This window comes from Dendrobates tinctorius, unplaced genomic scaffold (assembly GCF_039654945.1).
Source record: "Dendrobates tinctorius isolate UK_male_01 unplaced genomic scaffold, ASM3965494v1 ptg000075l, whole genome shotgun sequence".
Classification (NCBI taxonomy): Eukaryota; Metazoa; Chordata; class Amphibia; order Anura; family Dendrobatidae; genus Dendrobates; species Dendrobates tinctorius.
The window spans coordinates 17,115,729-17,132,606 of NW_027361743.1; positions in this window are offsets into that span (position 1 = coordinate 17,115,729).

Consider the following 16,878-nt stretch of genomic DNA (forward strand, 5'->3'; position numbering starts at 1 on the left):
ACAGGAGGCAGGCTCAGACGGTCTCAGGCCCTGTATGGATTAGACGTGCGCACAATGTGAGGATTCACAAGTCTGAAACCACATACAGTGACTGCAGACTTATGGCTTAAGAATAGATCAGACAACCCCTTTAAGACTTCTTTCTCCTTCCCTGACATCTTTTGCTTCCCATTTTTCTGTTGCAGTCATTTTTCCCTGGTAGAACAAAGTCGCTGAGCCCAGTGATTGGTTGCAGTGCTGTTGACATGAAGTCGCAAGCTGTCAACAAAGATCAGAGATAGCAATAAATAGCCGGGATTTGGATGTTTCACCCCCAGCAGGTCGCCCCCAGCAGTTCGCCCCACCAGCAGTTCGGCCCAGGGTACATTTCGCCCACGCACATTTCGTCCCCAACATTTGGCCCCCAGGATGTTTCGCCCCCGCACATTACACCCCTGCACATATCGCCCCAGCAATCCCCTAGCAGTTCGCCCCCTGATGTTTCGCCCCCAGCAGTTCGCCCCCGGAAGTTTCGCCCCTGAATGTTTCGCTCCCAGCAGTTCGCCCCCGGAAGTTTCACCCCCAGCAGTTCGTCCTCGGATGTTTTGCCCCCAGCAGTTCGCCCCCAGCAGTTCGCCCCCGGATGTTTTGCCCCCAGCAGTTCGCCCCTGAATGTTTTGCCTCCAGCAGTTTGCCCCCGGATGTTTCGTCCCCAGCAGTTCACCCCCAGATGTTTCATCCCCAGCAGTTCGCCCCCAGCAGTTCGCCCCCGGATGTTTCGCCCCCCCGGATTTTTTGCCCCCGGCAATTCGCCCCCGGATGTTTCCCCCCAGCAGTTTGCCCCCAGATGTTTCACTTATAGCATTTTGTCCCTGGATGTGTCACCTTCTGATATTTTGCCCCTAGCATTTTGACCCCAGATGTTTCACCCTCAGCTTTTGGGGTCAACATGCAGGCACTAAACATCTAGTGCTGAACATACCTGGGGATAAAATATACAGGACCCCAGTTGCTGGGGATTCTTGTGACTGCCTTTCCAGCAGCTCTACTGGTTGGCCTTAAAGGAGTATTATCACCTTAGAACACAAAAAAACTGACATACTTACCTGTCGCAGCTGCAGCTCCTTGGGTCCTGGAGTGCAGTCTAGTGGTTCCCCGTGACATCTTCACCTGCTTCTGGCTGTCTTTACATCTTGCCTGGACCACTGATCCATGAAGCATGATGAATGCCGTGGCAGTGAGGCCAAATGTCTCCTGGCCGCTCACTGACATGACGTCATTCCTGCCCCATTCATCAGTCAATCCAGGGGGCAGGATGCCTCTCCTGTCACCAAAACACTGCTGCGCATGCGCAGTGCCGCGATGAGATCGGGCAGAAGAGGACTCTGAGAAGGTGAGGACTCGTGGTGGCCTCTGGATCCAGCATGGCGATCGCCAGCCCACACAGTCAGAAGATCAGGCAAAGATGAGCAGAAGACCTCTAGGTAAGTACCAGGAGGGGAAGATCGGCATCATGCTTACCGCAACATGATTGCTGAAAGCATGCTGCCTTATTTTGCTGTTTGGCATGAGAATACCCCTTTAATGCAGGCTATGTATGGAAGCAGGGGGACTGTTGACTGACTACAGGGTTAATCCCACCAACCATCTCTGCAGAACTGAGATATTGGCTTTGCTGAACTAAGGTGGTGGTTAACCAGCTTCTACAGAACCTCTTTATCAGGTCTTCAGAAGGGGGCATTTGGGATTAGCCCTCACAGAACCCTCTGCCAGTACACCAAAGAATAGAGCAGCAGATAAAAGTGGTATTCTCACTTCAGGATCCCTTTTTTTATTAATGCCCATTCCTCAGATTAGGCCAGGAATAGGGTCCAGTTGTATTCTGCATTGAACCAGCTGTTTATCAGCAGCTTTCAGCACCAACGACTAGGACAAGTGACTGGAAGCTGTAGCCATAGCTCTCCATGATTTCGGTGAGATCCAGGGAACATGTGACAGCGCTTGGCAAAGAGCTGATCCACCGTGACATGCCTTACACAGGGGCATGCACTGCTCTGTGCAGAGAAATGCATGTTCTTGATGGGACTCGGTTGTGTACATCTGGTCTTTCAGTAAAAAACGGCCCTTTGGGGAGAACCATTAACTTGGCGTGGCCCTTGGTGAATATGAGTTTGACGCCCCTCATCTAAGACAAGTGACCATCATTTTACTGTCATGTACTAGTGGTGTTACACTTAATGGCTTCTTTTTGCCATCCATTATATATCATACTGTATCTAGTGATGAGCAAACCCAATCTGGAAAGTTCAGGGTTCGTATCGAACATTGCCTACTCGGGTTCAACCACACTGACCCCAAACAGGCAATGTTCGAAATTTGCTCATCAGAAAATAAAAATCGCTTCTCTCCCCTTTGCTGAGGTCCCGACCTGTGTGGAGAGTCTTCTTGACCAAGGGAATCCCTAGCTAGGAATTCTGAAAGGTATTCCCTCGGGTACGATGACATATTCACACAATGTGAAAGTGCATGGAAGAGGACTGAAGAGGACGTCCACTTCTGCCGGTAGCTCAGCAAAGGGGTAAGTAACAATATATACGTATATTTTCTTTTTACTATCTGGTCAGTGACGAGGATGTGGTGGACAGAGTCTCCACTCCTCTGAGTCTCCATACCCATTGAATTCAATGGAGATGATAGTTTTGAGGTGCTGAACCCGAACCCAAATTTTCTTATGTGTTTGGGATGGAACTGCCCGAACTGAACTTCAACAGGTTCACTTCTCACTAATCTTATTTTTCGTCTAAGATGTATAAATGTGATCAAGTTACGATTTTTTTAATTCAAAAACTTTGACTTTTCTAGATAAGTAACTTTACAAACAGACAGAAAAATATTTACAACTAGCTGAAGAGCCCGGCGCTGCCCAGGCATAGTAACTAACTGTGGTTAGTTATAACAAATTATAATTATCCTCCATCCCATAGTCCCGTGCCCGTATACCCATCATACATATCCACCATCCCATAGGCCCGTGCCCATATACCCATCATACATATCCTCCATCCCATAGTCGAGTGCCCCTATACCCATCACACATCCTCCATCCCATAGGCCCATGCCCATATACCCATCACACATATTCTCCATCCCATAGTCCCATGCCCATATACCCATCATACATATCCACGATCCCATAGGCCCGTGCCCATATACCCATCATACATATCCTCCATCCCATAGTTCCATGCCCATATACCCATCATACATATTCTTCATCCCATAGTCCCATGCCCATATACCCATCATACATATCCTCCATCCCATAGTCCCATGCCCATATACCCATCATACATATTCTTCATCCCATAGTCCCATGCCCATATACCCATCATACATATTCTCCATCCCATATTTCCATGCCCATATACCCATCATACATCATTCATCTCATAGTCCCGTGCCCATATACCCATCATACATATTCGCCATCCCATGGTCGAGTGCCCATATACCCATCACACATCATTCATCTCATAGTCCCATGCCCATATACCCATCATACATATCCTCCATCCCATAGTCCCATGCCCATATACCCATCATACATCCTCCATCCCATAGTCCAGTGCCCATATACCCATCACACATCCTCCATCCCATAGTCAACCATTATGACATCATAATGAGCGGCGGGGTTTGCAACCTATGATGACATCAGCGTCGCCATGGAAATCATTATTGCATCATAATGAGGGGTGGGGCTTGATACGCACACACACTGTTTCCCCAGTATGTAGATAGGGGCATTATGACATCATAATGAGGGGCGTGGCTTGACGCGCACACACTTTTTCCCCAGTATGTAGATAGGGGCAAAATTGTTTGGTTAATTGGAACGCGTGGGGTTAAATTTCACCTCACAACATAGCTTAGGACACTCTCGGGGTCCAGACGTGTGACTGCCAAATTTTGTGGCTGTAGCTGCGACGGTGCGGATGCCTATCCCGGACATACACACACACACACACACACATACATACAGTCATATGTTAAAGTTTGGGCACCCCTATTAATGATAACCTTTTTTCTTTTCTTTATAACAATTTTGGTTTTTGCAACAGCTATTTCAGTTTCATATATCTAATAACTGATGGACTCATTATATTTCTGGATTCAAATGAGGTTTATTGTACTAACAGAAAATGTGCAATCTGCATTTAAACAAAATTTGATGGGTGCAAAAGTATGGGCACCTCAACATAAAAGTGACATTAACATTTCGTAGATCCTCCTTTTGCAAAAATAACAGCCTCTAGTCGCTACCTGTAGCTATTAATGAGTTCCTGGATCCTGGATGAAGGTATTTGTGACCATTATTACAATGTATAAATATATGTGGGGACAATACAAAGACCTTTCTAATGATCTTTTTACTCTTAGACCTGTGACGGGGACAAGGGGGCATCCTCTACGTCTGGAGGAAAGAAGGTTTAAGCATACTCACAGACGCGGATTCTTTACTGTAAGAGCAGTGAGACTATGGAACTCTCTGCCATATGATGTTGTAATGAGTGATTCACTACTAAAATTTAAGAAGGGACTGGATGCCTTTCTTGAAAAGTATAATATTACAGGGTATATACACTAGTCTCCTTAATATTGCGTTGATCCAGGGAGCTAGTCTGATTGCCGTATGTGGAGTCGGGAAGGAATTTTTTTCCCCAATGTGAAGCTTACTGTTGCCACATGGGTTTTTTTTGCCTTCCTCTGGATCAACATGTTAGGGCAAGTTAGGATAGGATATGGGTTGAACTAGATGGACTTAAAGTCTCCCTTCAACCTTAATAACTATGTTACTATGTTACATTCCTGTTTACTAAACAATTCCAGTTCAGTTAAGTTTGATGGTCGCCGAGCATGGACAACCCGCTTCAAATCATCCCACAGATGTTCAATGATATTCAGGTCTGGGGACTGGTATGGCCATTCCAGAACATTGTAATTGTTCCTCTGCATGAATGCCTGAGTAGATTTGGAGCGGTGTTTTGGATCATTGTCTTGCTGAAATATCCATCCCCTGCGTAACTTCAACTTCGTCACTGATTCTTGCACATTATTGTCAAGAATCTGCTGATACTGAGCTGAATCCATGCGACCCTCAACTTTAACAAGATTCCCGGTGCCAGCATTGGCCACACAGCCCCAAAGCATGATGGAACCTCCACCAAATTTTACTGTGGGTAGCAAGTGTTTTTCTTGGAATGCTGTGTTTTTTAGCCTCCATGCATAACGCCTTTTTGCATGACCAAACAACTCAATCTTTGTTTCATCAGTCCACAGGACCTTCTTCCAAAATGTAACTGGCTTGTCCAAATGTGCTTTTGCATACCTCAGGCGACTCTGTTTGTGGCGTGCTTGCAGAAACGGCTTCTTTCGCATCACTCTCCCATACAGCTTCTCCTTGTGCAAAGTGCGCTGTATTGTTGACCGATGCACAGTGACACCATCTGCAGCAAGATGATGCTGCAGGTCTTTGGAGGTGGTCTGTGGATTGTCCTTGACTGTTCTCACCATTCTTCTTCTCTGCCTTTCTGATATTTTTCTTGGCCTGCCACTTCTGGGCTTATCGAGAACTGTACCTGTGTTCTTCCATTTCCTTGCTATGTTCCTCACAGTAGAAACTGACAGGTTAAATCTCTGAAACAACTTTTTGTATCCTTCCCCTGAAAAGTTATGTTGAATAATCTTTGTTTTCAGATCATTTGAGAGTTGTTTTGAGGAGCCCATGATGCCACTCTTCATAGGAGAATCAAGTAGGAGAACTACTTGCAAGTGGCCACCTTAAATACCTTTTCTCATGATTTGATACACCTGGCTATGAAGTTCAAAGCTCAATGAGGTTACAAAACCAATTTAGTGTTTCAGGAAGTCAGTAAAAAGTAGTTAGGAGTGTTCAAATCAAGAAAATGATAAGGGTGCCCATACTTTTGCACCGGTCAAATTTTGTTTAAATGTAGATTGCACATTTTCTGTTAGTACAATAAACCTCATTTGAATCCAGAAATATAACTGAGTCCATCAGTTATAAGATATATGAAACTGAAATAGCTGTTGCAAAAACCAAAATTGTTATAAAGAAAAAAGGTTAACATTAATAGGGATGCCCAAACTTTAACATATGACTGTAGCTGTCTACAAATATCTCAAGAGCTGTCACATTGTAGAAGGATCATCTTTATTCTCATTTGCACAAGGAAAGACTAGAAGCAATGGGATGAAACTGAATGGGAGGAGACACAGATTAGATATTAGAAAAAACTTTTTGACAGGGTGATCAATGAGTGGAACAGGCTGCCACGAGATGTGGTGAATTCTCTTTCAATGGAAGTCTTCAAACAGAGACTGGACAGACATCTGTCTGGGATGATTTAGTGAATCCTGCTTTGAGCAGGGGGTTGGACCAGATGACCCAGGAGGTCCCTTCCAACACTACCATTTTATGATTCTATGATTCTATACCTTTAAATTATTATTGCTGGGGCTTACTGTCAGCCAGTGTTGTTTTGTTAGTGTGGGGAAGGTGACTTTACGGACAGACGTGACTGGCAGTAGGAGGGGATGGTTTGTACACCAGAGAAAAAAGGTTAACATTAGTGTTGAGCATTCCGATACCGCAAGTATCGGGTATCGGCCGATATCAGCGGTATCGGAATTCCGATACTTAATTCCGATACTTTTTTCATATCGGATTCCGGGATCGGAATCGGAATAGGAAGTTCCCATCATGCTATGAGCCTGCTTGCTTTGATTAAGCCAATGGGAATCCTCCGAAGTGTGGGCACATCCTGTTAGGCATGTAGGCATGTTAACTATTGGCATGGCTGTGATTGGCTGCCGAAATGATGTCATGATGCACTATAAAAGCCACCGCAGCCGCCATTTCTGGTCACTCTGCTGTGAATTCAGTTAGGGACAGGCTGCTGTAGAAGACTGTGAGGGACAGTTAGAAATAGCGATTCTAAAAACAATATTGTGCTTTATCCAGGCTACATAAACCACCACTGTAGCTTGCTTTTCCCTAGCAGCGCTGTTTTCACAGCTGTCTGCAAGGGCTGTGTGAGTGCAGCTCACGCTGTGGAGTGGGTCCTGCAGCCACGTCAGGCTGTAGGCCACCCAGTGTGATCACTGCTGCCTCATACATCTTTTATTTTTTGAGCTGCATTTTTTAAATAATTTCAATCTAGTGTGCTTCCATCCGTATCCATATACGTTGGTTGCAAACACTAGTAGTAGACAGCGGAGCCTTTCTGCAGCCTTTCAGTGCTAGTGTCCACTTTGCTGCACTGTTCACGGCTGTCTGAGAGGTCTCTGACTGTGTGTGAGTGCAGCTCATGCTGAGTAGTGTGTCCTGCAGCTACGTCTGGCTGTAGGACGCTCAGCGTGCGTCACTGCCTCACACATATTTTTATTTGAGTGCAGCTCATTTTTTCTTCTATTAGTGTGCATCCATCCGTCTCCATCTACGGTGGTTGCAAACACTATATAGGAGTACACAGCGGAGCCTTTCTGCAGCCTGTCAGTGCCAGTGCCCACTTAGCTGCACTGTTGACGGCTGTCTGAGAGGTCTCTGACTGTGTGTGAGTGCAGCTCACGCTGAGTAGAGTGTCCTGCAGCTACGTCTGGTTGTAGGACGCTCAACGTGCGTCACTGCCTCACACATATTTGTCTCTGAGTGCAGCTCATTTTTTCTTCTCCTATTAGTGTGCATCCATCCGTATCCATCAACATTGGTTGGTTGCAAACACTATATAGGAGTAGATAGAGGAGCCTTTTTTTCTGGCTTGTGCCCTGCCGGCGCAGCCAGATTAGTATTACCCAATTTTTTTGGAGCCTCATCTTTTGCATTGTAGGTTACCTGCCTGCATTGTAATAGCTCCAAAAAGTTGGTGATACTATCAGTTTCAATTCTTTGTTCTCATACTTTGAGTTTGTTTCAAACAAAGAAACCACATAAAAAGTTCACCAAACACTACATTTTGAACTTGTGTAGGCCACATCAGCTCCTATTAAAGTCTAGTCCACACACACACACTTCATAAAATTAGTGTTTCTTGTACCTGTAACCAGCTGTTCAGGAATAAGCACACTAAGGCCCCCCTTTGTCCTTTTTTGCCTATCTTAAGCAGTCTTGCAAGATGAAGAAGGCAGGGAGTAAGGCGCGGGGGCGTGGGCGTGGGCGTGGAGTTTCAGCAGGGAGAGGACGTGGGGATTCTGCAGGGAGAGGACGTGGGGATTCTACAGGTAGAGGACGTGGGGATTCTGGGCCTGCTGCGGGCACCAGTGGATCAGCATCCCCCAGTTTTAGCAGGCAACAGTCCTTTATGCGCAGCTTTGTAGGACCTCAACGTACCCCACTGCTGCGGGAGGAACAAATTGAAGCCGTTGTCGGATGGATGGCAGCTAACGCATCGACTTCAATTACTTCCGCATCCTCTCAGGGTCAGAGCACCGAAGAGCAACCATCTGTCTCTTCACCACCTGCCAAAGTGCCCAGGCAGTCAGAGAGACATGGACAGGAGCCATCACAATCTCTACTTCTGTTCTCGGAATCTGTTGGCTTGGAAAGAGGGGGCCAGCCAAGCAGCATTCCTGAATGTGAAGAAGAGGGAGTATGCAGTGATGCGCAACTTCTTTGTCCCTCTGAATCTGAAGAGGCGAGTGGGCCAGTGCCTATGGTCAGCACACCTCAGTACGCATCAGATGATGACGAGACTCAGTTGCCACTTTCTGGTGCGTACGGTGCTGGCGAGACAACCCCGGAGAAGCAGCTGTTTGAAGAGGGGAGGGAAGATGATGAGGTCCTTGACCCATCATGGCGTGAGCAACAGGAAGGTGGTGGGAGCAGCTCGGAGGAAGAGATTCCCCTACCGGCCAAAACAGGAGGCAGAGGGAGGGGGAAGACTTGGTTGCCTGTACCCTCCACTTCGGCACCCGTTAGGAGCATTCCTCCTTCCAAAGGCAAACCGGGCGCTCACAAGAGTTGCAGTGCGTGGTCCTTTTTTGACACAGTTGCAGATGACATTTGCTTTGTCAAATGCAAGCTGTGTCATCAGAGAGTCAAAAGAGGGAGAAATGTCAGCAACCTCAATACCACAAATATGTGGAAACATGTGCGCACCAAGCACGAGTTGGAGTTGCATAGACACCCTCAAGACGTAGGCCAACGTACAGCACCACCTACCACCTCTTCAGTTCGTGTTGGGCCCTCTTCCTCCAGCTCACACACTGCTGGTTCGGCTTCCTCACAGGATCGCCAAGGAAGAACCTCTGCCACTGTTGTCCGGAGACCCTGTCAGATTCCACCCATAACAGCACGTTCCCATCCATCACAGCCATCGGTAGCACAGGCATGGGATAAAAGGCGCCCTTACTCGGCAAACCATCCCCGAGCACAGTCTCTGAATGCTGGCATTGCCAAACTTCTGGCAGTTGAAATGCTGTCATTCAGGCTGGTGGACACTGACACCTTCCGGGACTTAATGGCATTGGCAGTCCCCCAATACAACGTGCCCAGCCGCTTTTATTTCAGCAGGCGAGCCGTCCCTGCCCTGCAGAAACATGTTGAGGGCAAAATAAAACATGCGCTACTAAACGCCGTTAGTAGCAAGGTCCACCTGACCACCGATGCGTGGACCAGTAACCATGGACAGGGACGATACCTTTCCCTCACTGCCCACTGGGTCAATGTTGTGGAGCCGGGTACGGATCTGGAGAGTGGCGCTGTACGTGTTCTTCCAACGCCACGGATTGCAGGACTCCAGTCTGTACACATAGACTCCTCCTCCTACTCAAGTTCCTCAGAAACAGCAGAGCAGGAGCCTGTTACGACCGATATGAGCACAGCCGTGGCCAAACGTCAACAGGCTGTACTCAAATTAATTTCTTTGGGGAATCGAAGCCACACAGCGCAGGAGCTCTGGAATGCTATCAAGCTGGAGAGCGATGTGTGGTTTGGGCCAGCGAATCTCCAGCCGGGCTTGGTAGTGTGTGACAATGGCCGAAATCTGGTGGCAGCTCTTGGCCTAGGCAACCTCACACACATCCCATGTCTGGCACATGTTCTTAACTTGGTCGTGCAGAGCTTTCTGAGGGACTATCCGGATCTTGATGCACTGTTGCACAAGGTCCGCATAGAGTGCGCTCACTTGCGACGTTCCAGCACGGCAAGATCGCGCCTCGCTGCTCTGCAGCGACGATTTGGCCTTCCAGAACATCGCATCATATGTGACCTACCCACCCGGTGGAATTCAACGTTACATATGTTGGAGCGGTTGTGTGAGCAGCAGGCAGCAGTCATGGAGTACCAGCTGCATCAGGCGCAAACAAGTCGCACTGTGCGCCGTTCACACTTCAGCACCATTGAGTGGGCCTCTATGAAGGACATCTGCCTCGTTTTGCGTGCCTTCGATGAATCCACGCGGATGGCGAGTGCAGATGATGCACTAGTCAGCATGACTGTCCCCCTTATCTGCCTGCTTCAACAAACACTGCAAGCACTAAGGGATGAGGTTTCAGAAGAGGTGGAGGATGAGGAGTCCCAAATGCCATCTGCTTCTGGACAGTCTGCGCTACGTGTTTCCTCACAAAGGCCTAGGCAGGGGACACTTTGTGAGGAGGATGAGGAGGAGTCGATGGAGGAGGAAGACATCTCTCCAGAGGAGGGAGGTACACAAACCTCTACTCAGTATGTACAGCGAGGGTGGGGTGATGCAGAGCAGGTCGAGGTCACGCCTCAAACAGGGGACAGCGGTTCTTTGGCAGTTGGGAGTCTGCAGCACATGGTTGATTTCATGCTGCAGTGCCTGAGAAACGACCGCCGCATCGCCCACATTCTCGTCTCGGCTGATTATTGGGTGTACACCCTCCTAGATCCTCGCTACCGGGACAGCGTACAAAGGCTCATACCAACGTTGAACCGGGAGCGTAAAATGCGGGAGTACGAAGAGTCACTGGTGCAGTCCATAATGTTTTCCATTCCACCTGACAGCATTGTTGCAAGTGCTTTACAAAGCAGCTCTGTGCGTCGAGGCAGTGGAGGAAACTCTGCACAAAGAGGGAGCAGAGGCAGTGCCGCAGCACAAGGCAAGACCACTATGGCCCAAATGTGGCAAAGTTTTGTGTGTCCACCACAATTGTCTACACCATCAGCGACGCCTCGAGTCAGCAGGAGGCAACGCTTCCGTCAGATGGTGTCAGACTACATGTCTTGCCCTGTCGCTGTACTCCCAGATGGCTCTTCCCCCTTCAAGTTTTGGGTCTCTAAGCTGGATACATGGCCAGAGCTTAGCCAGTATGCATTGGAGGTGCTGGCTTGCCCTGCTGCCAGTGTATTATCGGAACGTGTCTTTAGTGCCGCAGGTGGTGTACTAACAGACCGTCGCACGCGACTATCTTCCGATAATGTTGACCGGCTGACTTTTCTGAAAATGAACAAGGCCTGGATCTCCAAAGACTTTGCCATTCCTCTTACAGACTAAATTAGTGGTTGGCAACTGTATCCAGGTCTGCTGGTGTGTTCATTTTTCTACCACCTGAACTATAATCCCTGTGCTTCAACACAGCCAGTTGTCGCTCAGATGTGTCGTCTGCACAGAGAAACACACTAGCTCCTGTGTTACTGGGGTTCAGTAATGCCAGCTGATCCCCTGCTGTGTGGACGGCAGAGTCACCAGCTCCATCAACATTCAAACCACTACTGATTTTTAACCGTGCCCAACTTAGGTCTCTGGCTCCACTGTCTCTACTATTTCCCCTGACCTCCAACCCCGCCATCTACATCTCTGAAGTGGCGTCAGCACAATCTACACTTGTTCCTGTGTTCCTGTGGCTCAGTCCCATCAGTTTATCCCCTGATGTGTGTCCGGCAAGGTCTCCTGCTCTGTCCACATTCCCATAACCAGTAGTGGGAATGAGGACAGAGCTGGCGAACTTGCCGGACAAACATCAGGGGATCAACTGATGGGACTGAGCACCAGTAACACAGGAACAAGTGTAGATTGTGCTGACGCCACTTCAGAGATGTAGCTGGCGGGGTTGGAGGCCAGGGTAAATAGTAGAGACAGTGGAGCCAGAGGCCTAAGTGGAGCATGGTTAGAATCAGTAGTAGTCCACAACCTCCATAAAAACCGCTGCCCATTGGCCTCTGCATGCGGCATGCGTAATCCTGGGCACCAACAGCGTCAGTTGGTGTTCAGAAGTGTCGTCTCCACAGAGCCAAACACATTCGTTCAAGTGTTAGTGGGGTTCAGCACTGCCAGCTGTTCCCCTGCTGTGGAGATGGCAAGTCTCCAGCTGCCTTCACCTGCCCAAATCCAGTAGGCCCCAGCCTGCTCCTCGCCTAATCCTGGGCTCCAACAGCGTCAGTTGGTGTTCAGAAGTGTCGTCTCCACAGAGCCAAACACATTCGTTCAAGTGTTAGTGGGGTTCAGCACTGCCAGCTGTTCCCCTGCTGTGGAGATGGCAAGTCTCCTGCTGCATTCACCTGCCAAAATCCAGTAGGCCCCAGCCTGCTCCTCGCCTAATCCTGGGCTCCAACAGCGTCAGTTGGTGTTCAGAAGTGTCGTCTCCACAGAGCCAAACACATTCGTTCAAGTGTTAGTGGGGTTCAGCACTGCCAGCTGTTCCCCTGCTGTGGAGATGGCAAGTCTCCTGCTGCCTTCACCTGCCAAAATCCAGTAGGCCCCAGCCTGCTCCTCGCCTAATCCTGGGCTCCAACAGCGTCAGTTGGTGTTCAGAAGTGTCGTCTCCACAGAACCAAACACATTCGTTCAAGTGTTAGTGGGGTTCAGCACTGCCAGCTGTTCCCCTGCTGTGGAGATGGCAAGTCTCCTGCTGCCTTCACCTGCCAAAATCCAGTAGGCCCCAGCCTGCTCCTCGCCTAATCCTGGGCTCCAACAGCGTCAGTTGGTGTTCAGAAGTGTCGTCTCCACAGAGCCAAACACATTCGTTCAAGTGTTAGTGGGGTTCAGCACTGCCAGCTGTTCCCCTGCTGTGGAGATGGCAGTCTCTCCTGCTGTCTCCGCATTACAAAGACAGTAGGCCTCTGCCTACACCCTCCTATTTCCTGGGCTTCAACACAGCCAGTTGTAGTTCGGAAGTGCCGTCCACACGGAAAGAGATACTTGCTCCCGTGTCTCAGTGGGGTTCAGTAACGTCAGCTGATCCCCTGCTGTGTGGATGGCAGTCTCTCCTGCTGTAAACTCATTCAAAATACAGTAGGCCTCTGCCTACACCCTCCTATTTCCTGGGCTTCAACACAGCCAGTTGTAGTTCGGAAGTGCCGTCCACACGGAAAGAGATACTTGCTCCCGTGTCTCAGTGGGGTTCAGTAACGTCAGCTGATCCCCTGCTGTGTGGATGGCAGTCTCTCCTGCTGTAAACTCATTCAAAATACAGTAGGCCTCTGCCTACACCCTCCTATTTCCTGGGCTTCAACACAGCCAGTTGTAGTTCGGAAGTGCCGTCCACACGGAAAGAGATACTTGCTCCCGTGTCTCAGTGGGGTTCAGTAACGTCAGCTGATCCCCTGCTTTGTGGATGGCAGTCTCTCCTGCTGTAAACTCATTCAAAATACAGTAGGCCTCTGCCTACACCCTCCTATTTCCTGGGCTTCAACACAGCCAGTTGTAGTTCGGAAGTGCCGTCCACACGGAAAGAGATACTTGCTCCCGTGTCTCAGTGGGGTTCAGTAATGTCAGCTGATCCCCTGCTGTGTGGATGGCAAAGTCTCCTGCTGCCTACACAGTCGTACCACTACTGATTTTTAACCGTGCTCCAATTAGGCCTGTGGCTCCACTGTCTCTCGTATTTCCCCTGTCCTCCAACCGTGCCAGTTACAGCTCCGAAGTGGCGTCTGCACAATCCACACTTGTTCCTGTGTTACAGGTGTTCAGTCCGATCAGTTAATCCCCTGATGTGTGTCCGGCAATGTCGCCTGCTCTGTCCACATTCCCATTATCGGAATGTGGACAGAGCAGGCGACATTGCCGGACACACATCAGGGGATTAACTGACCGGACTGAACACCTGTAACACAGGAACAAGTGTGGATTGTGCAGACGCCACTTCGGAGCTGTAACTGGCGGGGTTGGAGGACAGGGGAAATACGAAAATCAGTGAATCCACAGGCCTAAGTGGAGCTTGGTTCAAATTAGTAGTCTACAACCGATCTTAAAATTTCTTCAATGCAGCCTAAGCCTGCTCCGTGCTTGTCCCTGGGCTTCAACACAGCCAGTTGTTGCTCGGAAGTGCCGTCTTCACAGAGTAAAACACTAGCTCCTGTGTTTGTGGGGTTCAGTAACGTCAGCTGTTCCCCTGCTGTTTTGATGGCAATCTGTCCTGCTGCCTCCCAATTGACAGCACATCAGGCCTCAGCCTGCTAAGTGCTTGTCCTGGGCTCCAACATCGCCAGTTGCTGCTCATAACTGACTTTGGCACGGGTACTCCCTCCTGCCCAGCTTGGTTCCAGCCCTGCCTGCTGTTTCCGGGAAGTGTCAATGTCAGTTTGCCACCCCAAGTTGCCATGTCGTGTTGCGGTTGGGTTAGCCGAGGCTAGGGTGCCAGCAGTTTAGGTGCTTCCTATGTGGACTGCGGGTTCTGGTAAGAAAGGTTTGTTCCATAGTGCCAGTAGGACAAGCACCCCCTGTAGGACTGTGTGATTCGGTAACTGCGGCCAGCTTGCGGCATGCCAACTTTGCTTTTCAGGGGTAACTTCTGATACCCCTCCGGGTTCCAGCACCGTCAGCTGGTTCTCATCAGAGCCTTTGGCCTAGGTGCCTCCATCTCGGTATCCGAGTTCCAGCAACGTCTGCTGGTCCTTGGTAGTGCTTTGTAGCACAGGTACCTCCTGCTTAGTAACCGGGTTCCAGCACCGTCAGCTGGTCCTCGGTTGTGCCATTGGCTCTTATTCCTTCTGCTGCCCCTCCGGGTGCCAGCACTGTCAGCTGGTCCTCGCTATTTCCATTTGCTCTTGCAGCTTATGCTACCCCTCCGGGTTCCAGCACCGTCAGCTGGTTCTCGTCAGAGCCTTTGGCCTAGGTGCCTCCATCTCGGTATCCGAGTTCCGGCAACGTCTGCTGGTCCTTGGTAGTGCTTTGTAGCACAGGTACCTCCTGCTTAGTAACCGGGTTCCAGCACCGTCAGCTGGTCCTCGGTTGTGCCATTGGCTCTTATTCCTTCTGCTGCCCCTCCGGGTGCCAGCACTGTCAGCTGGTCCTCGCTATTTCCATTTGCTCTTGCAGCTTATGCTACCCCTCCGGGTTCCAGCACCGTCAGCTGGTTCTCGTCAGAGCGTTTGGCCTAGGTGCCTCCATCTCGGTATCCGAGTTCCGGCAACGTCTGCTGGTCCTTGGTAGTGCTTTGTAGCACAGGTACCTCCTGCTTAGTAACCGGGTTCCAGCACCGTCAGCTGGTCCTCGGTAGTGCCATTGGCTCTTGTTCCTTCTGCTGCCCCTCCGGGTGCCAGTACCGTCAGCTGGTTCAAGAGGACAAAGAACAGGAAGACAACCACCAAGATGCAGAACAACAAGAGAGAGAAGACAAAGAAGCATAAAAAAAACAAAGCAGAAGAACATTAAGCATAAGACTAATACTCTGAGCAAATGATATTATCTTATTTATAAGCAGAAGAAGACTAAGCAGTGTATGGGGGTGAGTCCGTTCCTCCTCGTGGTGCCCCTGGAAAAGGCCTGCTTCTGCAGGCCAAACTGAACGCGGACAAATCCTGTTGTAAATCTTTTGTGACAGGCAGAACGGAAGGTGTAAACTTCTAACTTTTCTAGATAACAACTACAGGAATGCCTGACACAAACAAGAATATGATGAAGAAGAATAGGAAGAAGATGAAGAAGCTGAATATGTAGAATAATAATTGTTGAATAAGAAGAATATGAAGAATGTAAGAAAAGGAAGAAGAAGAAGAAGAAGAAGAAGAAGAAGAAGAAGAAGAAGAAGAAGAAGAAGAAGAAGAATGTAAAAAAAGGAAGTAGAAGAAGAAGAAGAAGAATGTAAAAAAAGGAATAAGAAGAAGAATGTAAAAAAAGGAAGTAGAAGAAGAAGAAGAAGAATGTAAAAAAAGGAAGTAGAAGAAGAAGAAGAAGAATGTAAAAAAAGGAAGTAGAAGAAGAAGACATACATGTCTGGCAAAATATAAATGAGGCTAACATAGTCAATATCTTTGTAACTCCTAACATCTTTAAAAAAAAAAGTTTAATTCCTGCTATTCCATTTGATTGGGCTAAACCTCTATGGCTTTAATGTCTCCTCCACCTCCCACAATACATTCTACATTATTCTTAGTTGTTTTTCTTCATGTAGAATTAACCTACAAGGAAAGAAAGGTTTTTTTTTAATTCCGATATTTTGGCCCCATTGACTTGCATTGGTTCCCGGTATCGGAATCGGCGATACCGATACTTTTTTTTAAGATCGGCCGATCCATTCCGATCCGATATTTTCAAGTATCGGCTGGTATCGCTCAACTCTAGTTAACATTAATAGGGGTGCCCAAACTTTAACATATGACTGTACATACATACATACACACTTTGAGCTTTATATATTAGATTGGTCAAACCAACCAACATTGCAGAGCAATATATTTAAAGCGTAACTCTAAAAAAGCAAAAAAACTTTTGATATGTTATATCGTAGTACCTGTGGCACTGATCTTTTCCAATGGAGACCCCCTTCCAGCAGCTTTAGTTTTTTTTTAAATATAATTTTTTTCTAAATTTTATTTAGTTTTGTGTGAAAAGTCCCATCCAAGTTACAGAAGCAGGCTCTATGTGCTGCAGGATTTCAGTGGTTACTAAGGAAGTCGGGCCCCCTTGGTAGCAGAAA